At 51.5% G+C, this 10,853-nt stretch overlaps 1 long non-coding RNA gene across 1 annotated transcript; it reads left to right on the top strand.

Moving 5' to 3' along the window:
• Positions 1-5,154: 5,154 nt before the first annotated feature.
• LOC106733729 (uncharacterized) lies at positions 5,155-10,381 on the top strand. Its single transcript, XR_001369651.2, has 3 exons — positions 5,155-5,382; positions 7,170-7,780; positions 10,093-10,381. It is a non-coding gene; the product is annotated as an uncharacterized LOC106733729 (long non-coding RNA).
• The last annotated feature ends 472 nt before the right edge of the window (positions 10,382-10,853 follow it).

The following is a 10,853-nucleotide window of genomic DNA, read 5'->3' as shown; positions in this document are numbered from 1 at the left end:
AAGAAAAAGGTTAAAAAAAAAGAAAGAAAGAAAAACAGCAATTACAACAGGAAGAAAGAATTATATTTAAAGAACAATGACTCGTCTGTGGGAGATCAAGCCCATCACACCAGCCCTGCACTTTCTCTGGCCTCACCAAGGGCCTGAGAGTCTAGAGGACGACCCTCTGCTAGGCTGCCAGTTGTGCGAGGGTGGATAAACACGCACACACAGACACATGGAAGGGCACTGCTCCGTGAAAAGCACAGTGTCCAGCGTGCAGGGGCCGTGGTAAATGTGGTACGGGCTTTCTGAATCAGGACGAGCGGTTTTCTTTTTTTGTGAGAGATTTTCGCCATGGGGCGTGTGCGCTCGCCAGACAGACAGAGCGAGACAGAGAGACAGAAAGCGAGAAATCGCCCCCGGGGGGATGGTCACGCCGCAATCCCTTCTCCTCCATTCTCCTCTCGGGATCTTGGGCACGCACGCACACGCGCCCGACGTGAGTTTTAAGCCACTGGGTCCGGGACGTGAACCGCGGTCGACTACGTGGGAGTCCAGGGACATAGCTATTACGCTAACTGCTGGTTCCCAGGACGAGGGGTTTTCTGCTAACGGGAGGCGGCCTCGGCTTCAAGTGCTCCCCTGACCTGACGTGCAATTGCTGTCTGCTCCCCAGGTGATGCAGAATGCCATCGGTGACTGGGTAACTCGGTCATGAGACCCCCGGCAGAGTGCAGCCAGGAGAGGCCTGCTCTGTGTGAAGCCTCGCTGGGCAAACACTCGCCCGTGGTGGGTGTTGCTGCTGCTAACTTCTCTCGCTCTCCAGTCTCCTTTGAGAACTGCCAGGACAGTTTTACATCCTGTCTCTGCTGAGGAGCACCATCCTGAGATGACACGGCCCACCTTAGTGGCTTCAGCCTTCAAGCTGCCCTGAGTGGTGTCAGTGCCGGGACACCACGCAGGTAGAAACCTACGACGGGACTAGCAGACAGAGAGCTGCCACGCTGGGGGGACATGCTTGGCCAGCCATTCCCACAGATCCAGAAGGAGCTTGCAGTGGGCCAGCGCCTGGCAAGCTGCTGCAGCTCCTCCTCTGTCCTGGAGGGGCATCCCCCAAGTGACCTGGGGGTGTTCTGAGGACAGGCGCCTGCAGGCTGCTCCGTCCCAGCCGTGGCAGCGTTTGTCCAGGGTTGCACCGAAAACTCAGCCGACTTTTCTGGCCAGTGCATGTTGTCCCTTTATCTCTGTCCACGAACCTCCCCCTTTTATTATCTCGAAGAGTAGCGTGCGTCAAGTATGTGCCAGGCCTGTGTACTGGAAGAACTGTCTTCTTTAGTTGAAGAATTATTAACTTTATCATTATTATTATGTTTTTAAAATTTTGCTGCAGGGCACATGCGCTTAAGAGAGCTAGAGAAAGTGAGAAAGCAGGCCTCCAGGTGTGGGACTCCCCAAACCGCAGTGGACCATGTGGTGTGGGAGTCCAGCATCTTAACCACCATACCACCTGCTAGCCCCTGGAAGTACTTTCCGAAGTTGACATTTAAAACTGGGAAAGGGAGGGAAGAGCGCACAGTTCGTATTGCCCCGGGCCTGAGGGGGAGGAGCCTTGGTCGTTGCTGGCCTGGGCAACAGGGGTAATGGTCAGAGCTGGACCCGAGCCAGGGGACAGGAGGGCTAGCGGGCCTCACGGCAAGGGCTTTGCAGGGCGGAGAAGGGCAGGGACGGGCTGGGGTGAGTGGGCTGAGGGGCAGGTACAGGCCCTGCTTGCTGGAAGAGGACTCAGAAGGGCCAGAGGGACGTTCGAGGGCTTCTGTGGCAGCCTCGGGGATCATGGGATGAGAAGAACCAAGCACAAGAAAGGAGACAGGAGTGAAGACGTTCTGTTTGAACAAGCGACTCGCTGTTCGGAGTTTTATTTTTGGTCAGATGTATCACAAAATGGTAAGATATGGCTTCAGGAAAAGGTATGCGTTAAGGCAAAATGCAAACAACCACACAAGATACCCCATACCCTCGGGAACAGGGCGGGGGCGAAGCACCGCCCACACGGAGCGACTGGAGCATCCGTGAGGACGTGGAGGAGCTGGGGCGGGACTGCACAGGGGACAGCCCCGGGGAGGGAGCTTGCAGTTCCTGAAGGTCATCCTTCAACCACCACTGCTGGAATACCTTCGGCCGTTGTGATGGGTACAACGTTCCTACCTCCTTGCCGAGGAGGGATTCAGGTGTGTGTGACCACACAGATGAGACTGTCATCGCAGCCTACTTTACATACCTAGGATGGGCATGACACGTGTTCACCAGCAGATGCACAACGCGTGTCCTGCGGGGGAGCACTGCTCAGCCAGGGGAAGGAGCTACTTACCGGAGCCTCTGTCAGGAGAGGACTCTCAGTGTCGATGAGAGAAGCCAGACAGAGTGAACCCTGTGTGTGCCGATTTAAGTAAGGTTCTAGAAAATGAAAACTCATCCTGTGCTGGAGGTAGGTCAGTGGTTGCCAGGAGACAGGAGAGGGTGAGAGTGGCCATCAGAGTGGGAAGTGGCCTCCTTCCCTGTCTGCGTCCAGGACAGCACCACTGCCATCCAGTCCCCCTGGCCTGCTGGTGGCACGATATAAGGCAGCCCGTTTTTGGAGACACAGGATTGGACGGGCACCTTGGGCTTCCAGAAACTTCCTCAGAGCAATGCTGTAGGCAGGCTGTCCCTTCTGCCCTTTCCAAGGGGCAGGTCAGTCTTGGCTGAGCTGGCCAGAGGCCCCAGCTGCCCTCTCTCCTCGCCAGCATTTGTCCTGGGCTCCCACATAGCTAATTTGAGCCTAGCTGGTACTTGGAGGACTGGATGGCACCAGGAGGACCAAGAATCCCGCGGGGGCAAGAATGTTGGCCTGGGGATGGTGGAACACAGTCACAGGCACAAGGGGTATCCGCCCAGTGCTAGTGCGACCTGGGCGACATCACAGAGGGGACAGGGGAGTGATGGTTGTGGCCTTCGGAGGGGTGCACAGAAAAGGAGGGCCGCGCACCTGAGCAATCAGCGGCATGGGCGCCCGGAGACTTGGGGGTCGGGGCCCTCCATCGTGGATGGCAGTTGGGCAGGCGCCTGGCTGCAGATCAGGCAGAAGTGCAGAGCCACCGGGCCAGGCAGCCAGGAGGGAAGACCTGGGCAGCCCACGTCCGGGGAGCTGGGGGCAAGCGCGGCAGGCCAAGGCTGCCCATGGCGATGGTGGGCTGGGTGGGCCCAGGAGTGATATGCTTGGCCATAGTTTCTGATCGCACAGCCATGTTGAGAGAAGGCGCAGCCACTGTGGGAGAGGCACCAAAGACCCATGTGACAAAGTGGCTGGGCAGTTGGTATGAGGGCTGGAACGTGGCCGAGGGAGGGGCCGGGCATCTTGCGGGATGCTTCCCAGCACAGGGCGACAGCACAGAGAGCGCCAGGCGGCCTTGTGGGCTGGGGACATGCTCCTGGCATGATTGGGCCTGCCACATGGTGGGGTGTGCTGGCCGTGGCCTCACACCTCCCGCTCACTTGGCCGTGGTCTCCCGGCCTGGCTGAGCTGGGTGGGCTCAAAGCAGATCCACCTGCTGATGTGGCCCTTGGACGGGGCTTGGCTCAAGGCTCCCTGGCTGCCTGACGCTCACCTGCACAGGCTCTCAGCCTCCCTGGGGCGCCCTGCCTAGGTCACAACCCCCAGCTCCTCTTCCAGCATGGCTGTCCCTCTCCCTCTGCTCGGGGAGGACCCCGTGCACTCCCAGGAGGGGAGGCAGAGGCTGCCTGCCTGCTCCCACAGCAGGAGCTGCCTGGAGCACTGTGCTGCGAAGGTCCCAGAGTGTATTCGGGCATTGCCCCAAAAGCCATGGCCATGGCAAGGTCCACCACGAGCCAAAGGAGGGGGCTACACTCCCATTAGTCACCATTGCTGGCCTGGGGTGTCCTGCAGACCTCTCCCTGACAGGTCATGGCGGGCGGTGTCAGGCAGTTAGGACCAGGCTGGACCACCTGGGACCTGTCCTGCGTTCATGGCCCAGACCTCTGAGCACCCCACGGGGCGAGGGCCTGGCAAACTACAAATGAACTTGAGAAATGAAAGACGGGCTCTGACATGCACGATGAGTGATAGCTAAAAAGTGGCATTACAGCACTGAGGACCCTGTGTGACACTCACTGTAAGCTAGTCCATGGCTTAGTTATGGTCTGTGAGCAGTAATATTTCACACTGAAAGGGCGAGTCGCCCGGGATCCAGACGAAGACTGGCAGCGAAAGGAAGGCAGGGTTTCCGTGTCCGACCTGGGCCGTCCGTGCTCAGGCAGGGCTGCCCGAGGACCTTGCCCTCATACCTCCTGGTCGCGACTGTCTCCACCTCCCGTTAGCTAATCCTGGCATTAAACAGGATTTCAAGAAGTTTATTTCTCCCATGAGGGAGACAGATGGCACCCACAAAAGGGGGCGGATGCTGCGATGCGCCCCTGCCTCGCCAGGAGTCACCCGCTCCGTGTGCTCGCAGAGGTCCCAGGGCGTGCGCCTGGATCTCCGGGTGGCCCCGACGGCCGGCGTCGCGGCCTGCTCACCACCCGGCTGGCGTTAGGTTTTAGAAGTCGATTTTCCCACGGGAAGGAGAGTGTCTGCCCAGCCGACCGTGCGGGTACTCTGGTCTGTCTCGCATTCCGCGGTATTTTCTTCCTGTAGTAAGCCGCGTAAGACATTACCAGAAGCACACACGCTATCATAAAGCAGTGGTGAGAACGCACGAGAGAACAGGAAGCCCCTCCTTCGCAGGCTGCAGGCCCCTGCCCACGCCCGCCGCTGGGGCGGCGCTCTTGCCCGCCGTCACCTGGCTGGCCGCCCCGTCGGTTCTCATTGCGGCTGCTTTAAAAGCGCCTGGGAGTTGGCTCAGAAAGGCCGGTAGCACACAGGAGCGAGCGCTGGCCCTTCGGCCGAGTCCTGCCGCGGCCGGCTAGTCTTCCAGCTTTTCCTGACGGCCGGCGTGGTCTGCGACAAGTGGAGGCCCGCGCGGGGCGGGTGTCAGCTAGACCCCAGCCCCGTGAGCCTCGGCTCCGTCCGCCCATGCGCGTTCCCGGGTGTTTCCAGCGCCTTGGTCCCAGTGCGCATGAGCGCGCAGCGCCGCCCGCAGCTTAAAGAGAAGCACGCGGGCGGATCAAACGGTGGCGGGGACAGACGGCCCAGACGGCCGGTGCTGGTCATCGAACCCACCGCCCCGCGGACACCTTCAGCATACATCGATTCGTCTTAAAGAGGGTCCTCGCCGGAGAACGCTGCATCGTTTAAGATGCCTTTCCACAAGGACTTAGGGGAGACACCTTGAGAGAACATCGCTGAGGAAATTACTATTTTAGGAACAGAAAGTCAACTTTCCAAAGTGATTAAACTATACAGAGGTAATTGTGTAATTAAAAAAAAACCTTAAATCATGGTTTCATTTAGAGAGGGACTGCATTATTTTCATAAATGAACCAAACTTACAAAGTGTACTCATTTTATTTAAGGCTGAAGAGTCCTACAAATAATTTCAATACCAAAAAAAGCTGATAACATTTTTGAGAATTATTTTAGTTGTGACAAACATTATGGTGACTATTAATACAGCAATCTGGTTTATTGGGAGGTTAAATTATAAATTTTTTCAAGTAGGTTAAAAAGATTTGTTTTTCCAAAAACAACTCATTTATTCTCTCATTCTGTCATAAAATTAGAATTAGCTTCTCTTTTGAGTAACAGGTATGCTATTACCACAGAGTAAAAATCTTTTGAAGAGGGACCACAGATGGCATAATGGTTACGTTGCTGGACACCCACATAGTCGACTGCGGTTTACGTCCCAGACCCAGTGGCTTAAAACTCACTCTGGGCATATGTGCATGTGTGCCCAAGATCCTGAGAGAAGAATGGAGAAGGGATTGTGGCATGGACATCCCCACTGGGGTGGTGGTGGTGATTTCTTGCTGTCTCTGTTTCTGTTTCTCTTTATCTCTCCAGCGAGTGCACATACCGTATAGCAATCTCTCTCTACAAAAAAAAAAAAAAAAAAATCCCCCGAAGATTCTCAGATCTACTTTCTCTTTTTCATGAAAAGAAAATGTGGAATCATTTTTTAGTACATTTATGATGCACCAGTTTTCATAAAACAGAATACTGAAAGATAGTCACAAATAGTACTATAGTGAGCCAGGAGGTGGCATGGTGCTTAAGGCTCTGGATTCCCACATAGCTGACAAGGGTTCGCGTCCCAGACATGGCAGCTTAAAAATCACACTGGGCACATGTGCTTGTGTGCCCAAAATCCTGAGAGGAGAATGGAAGAGAAGGGATTGTGGTGTGGCTCCCCTGCCCCAGGGGGTGATTTATCACTTTCCCTCTCTCTCTGTCTGTCTCTCAGGCGAGTGCACAAACCCTATAGCGAAACCTGAAAAAACAAACAGTTGTAGCAGCACCTTCGGGGCGAGGCTCAGACTTCGAGATACTGTACTTGTTCAGGAGAGTTCAGACAAGCAAGCCCAGTACTCACACTGGCTCTACTCTTGAAATTCATTTTCTGATGCTGGGAGTTAGGCACGATTTAATACATATTTGAAGTAAAGTGAATGTGCCCTGAGCTCCTTGCAGAATAAGAACTGTAGCAGTATGGGAACGCCACCTCAGTCATCAGACCCGCTAGTTACATTGATAGGTTTGATCATCTAGTTAAGGTCAACGGCTGCTGCTTGAAGAGCCTCAATATATTTGTTTCTATTTTATTCTTATAAAATTTTAAAAGAAAATTTAAAATTTAAAAGAAATTTTGACTACCTCGTGGAGTAGGCAAAATACCAAAGCTTCAATGCAAATTTGCATACTGCATTAACACTGGGCTTCTCTAGGGCTTGGGAAGGTGTCCGCAGCCTCACGTGCCCTCTGCTAGTGGGAGAGGCCCTTACTCGGGTGTTCCCAGGACATGATGTTGGTCTTCCTGAAAACCACATCTGAGCTCTTTGTGCTTGTTTTCATAGACAAGGAGCAGAACTGCTACCTTTATGAGCCTGCAGGATCGACCTTTTTGATGTCACTCAAGCTGCAACAAGGGCCATGAAGGCAAACTTGCTGTCTTACAAAGGTCACCTCCTGCCTCAGACCCGAGGCAGACAAAGGCCTCTCCGGCACTATCTGACTTCTCACTGCTTATTTCCAGGTCTGACCATCTGGGTTTTACAGCTCCTACCTCAGCATAATCTTGGAGGCTGGACTTCGATTCCTAAAGACGCCACTGATGGGGTGAGGAAAGGAATGCACGGTGAGGCCCACTGCAGGGGCCCGCAGAACCGAGGCAGTGTCTGAACAAGAAGAATGCAAACTAATCACACATAGAAACCAGTTTATTAGATTGTCAGTGATACTTTGAGACAAATTCAAGTTATTTTCTTGTACTTCATATAAACAGAAGGAAGGAGGACAGTTGGAAACTTCAAGCTTTGTTCAGCATGTGTGCAGTTAGCATCCACAGAAGCACCATCGGGTCTGGAGGAAGTAGCACCACAGGATTTAGGACCTAACTGTTTACATGCATCACTGGAGCGGTGGGACAGAGGTGCGCGGGCGCACGCCGTCGGTCGTGAACAACACGAGGTGATCCGACTCCTCCCACACAGCACAACACAGTCACAAGCAACGAGAACCTGCAAGCACAGCACAGGACAGGAACACCTCGTACCCTGTTAACACTACCGCAGCGACAGCTTGCGAAAAGCGCTTCTCGTCAGAGGCAGGAAAGGCCCTCCCTTGGTTTCTCAAATTCAGAGTTATGTAAGTTACATGATCTCTTAAGAAAGTATTTTCAAATCGATACAGTCTCTCTCCCTCGGTGCTGACAAATGGTTGTCTGAAACTGGAAGGGCTCTGCAAGTTAGAAAGACAGAGCCCTGCCCCAGTCAGCAGCGCCTGGGCACCGCGCCTGGGCCCAGCGCGGGCCGCGCCTTCCCTTCCACGAGGAGCACGTGCAGAAGCCTCCGCCGGCGGGCTGCGTTCGCGCCTTTACTCTGGAGTGGCATGAGAGATCACGCCCGATTCCTCGACCGTTTGTAGGGTCATAGGGCTGGTCCTTATGCTTGATTTGACAACAGGGAAAAGGGTTGAGAGTCTCTCTGGATTTAGGGTAATTTGTGAGCTAAAGAAAAAATATTGATTTGAATTTAGCAAATGTGAAGCTTTACAGGGAGTCCCACTATTTTCACAGCACAAACCCATACTCAGTATCATTGAAAACCTTTCTGTTAGAAAGCATGTAACGAACCCTCGTTTTTAGTTGTGTCTGGCCAATTCTGGCCTATTTAAAGATACTAGAAATGGGCAATAGCAATAGAGACAGGTATATTCGGGTCTCAGCGCACTGCGCACTGGTGCCGTGGAAAGCAGTCTCACTCCCCATCTACAGGAATATACCTTGAAGCATCTGTGCAGATACGTGACCTGAGCACGTGCCTGCCCAGCCTGTGCTTCTGAAATAGTGATAACAGGGCCGTTAGGAAGTACCACTCCATACAGTAGGCAGCAATCGTAGGTGTCTATATATAACAGCGAAACATGGTTGAAAAGTCAGTACTACAGATAAGCTTACAATTCACCATTTCTGTACTTGTAATACATGCGTGGATTTGTTTCCCGAGCTTTAAAAAATCCCACTAGGACCAACGTCTTTCAGAATGACAATCTAACGTTGAACAAAACATTCTAAGGGAAGCAGCGTCGCAGTGATTTGAGAAGAGTCCACTGCTCGGCATCACAAACACGCAGGAGATAGGTCTATGTTGGAGATTGTTCATGCCATGAATCAGCACACCTTTGGGTTCAGAAATACTATTTAAAAGAAAACAAAGACACAAAACGAACAGTTGACAGGGAATTTGTTCTTAGCCTCTTCTTGATAAGGGCAGACCGCTGATGAGCCTGACCCCTGTACCCGGTGCAGGTGGCTCTGACTCTGAGTGTGCACGTACGTTGGGTAACGCACCCCTGCACACACAGAATGGTCACCACGGAGAAGAGCTCAGCTGTGAGCACAATTATAGAAAGACAGTGTCTGCTTTCAAAAGTATACTGGCCTCAAAAAACAACAAAGAAAGCCAAGTTTGTTCCCTTTAAACTATCCTTGGATGGAAGTTAGCCTACCCTTGCAAATGTCAGAAAGTGTTAAGGTTTGACTAGAGAGGGTTGAAGCCTTTGAAAAAATTACCCCACACTTTCTCTGCTCAACTAAATGCACTGTACGTCAACTATTAGTTTTCCCAGAGGAAAACAGCTACTCAGGAGCACCCCCCACAGTGAAGATTAGATTTGATAATGCACTGGGCATGGCTGACTCTAGCAAAGAAGAAATGAGACTGATTACTTAATGGTTGGGGCTACACTGAAAAAGAAAGGCAGCTGAGACAAACGAGTTACGACAGCCTAGCCTGATGATCCTGACGGCCTATGTCTTTGATCCACACCGGACGAGGTAGTACCAGTTAACAAGACTTAAAACATAAAAGACGTCCAAACTTGTCCCATGACAAAGTCCAGATTTTTACAACATTTTAAACCTCAAGTGACTGTGGACCTAGACAGTTTTGTGTTCTGCCATTGTCACATATGCTTTTGCTATTCTTGACTTTTAGTTCTGTATTGGTCATTGGTTCTATCACATAACACAGTTTTCTGTTAAGTTAAAATAGTTTGAGTTATACTATAAGAGACTTTAGAAAAACATACAACTAGGATAAATTCATAAAAGGATAAAGAATACTTTATGGATTTTGGACAAATTCTATACAAATAGCTAGTTCAAGGTAATAAAGTGCCTTCTTTTCCAGGTAAGTCATTTTTCAGTTAGGTATTTTAAGGCTATGGAAGAAACCCCACATTGTCAGAAGTTTGATGGTGTACAGGGTTATGTTATTAATTAGCATTCCATTGTAGCTTTTATTTCATGGAATCTTTCAACCCAATGTGATGTTTAATAATTAGCTGCTTAAAAACTATAAATTGTCAATTCTGAATTCATCTTGAGGGAAAGGGAAAGATGTATCATCCCTAGGTGCCGACATATTTGTACCTAAGACTCTCACGTCGCTTTCCAGCAGCAGAGTTTACGTCCTATACACAGCGGACCACCAGCCCACGTGGACTCATTCCCATTGCACGGTTTTACGTTCAAGATGATCATGCAGCTGAGTAAGAAAGGCCAGAGGAAGCCTAAGGAACGCCCTTCAGACCAGGCGCGACGGACGCCCTGACTGCAGCCGCTCTGGTGGATGCTGTGTTGGCACGAGCACTAGCATCTCCAGCTCAGCCTTCATGTTCCCTTTCATCTTGCTCCCCATGGGCGTCTCAGAGCCACAGACTGCGAACCCAGCAGCAGTGTGCGTGTGTGCGTGTGTGTGATAAATGGTCGTGCGGAGCTCCCGCTCTTGTAAACCTGGTCACCTCTCTGTGGGGACGTGGGGGAGTTCTGAGCACAACTATGTTGTGTGCTCATTTGATGTCGTGGCACTCTAGATTTTAGGGTCAAAAACGACTATACAGACATCAGCTGCTCAACTGTTTGTAACAATAAAAACTGTTTATTCTTTTTCAGTGTGTGATAAATGGTCGTGCGGAGCTCCCGCTCTTGTAAACCTGGTCACCTCTCTGTGGGGACGTGGGGGAGTTCTGAGCACAACTATGTTGTGTGCTCATTTGATGTCGTGGCACTCTAGATTTTAGGGTCAAAAACGACTATACAGACATCAGCTGCTCAACTGTTTGTAACAATAAAAACTGTTTATTCTTTTTCAGGAATTTAGTTTTTTTTTTTTTTTTTTTTTAATTGGAAAATGACTAAATCAGGCATGAGGGGAAC

The sequence above is a fragment of the Tupaia chinensis genome, unplaced genomic scaffold (genome assembly GCF_000334495.1).
Source record: "Tupaia chinensis unplaced genomic scaffold, TupChi_1.0 Scaffold144602_1, whole genome shotgun sequence".
Taxonomy (NCBI): Eukaryota; Metazoa; Chordata; class Mammalia; order Scandentia; family Tupaiidae; genus Tupaia; species Tupaia belangeri.
This window is presented reverse-complemented; position numbering and strand designations above follow the sequence as displayed.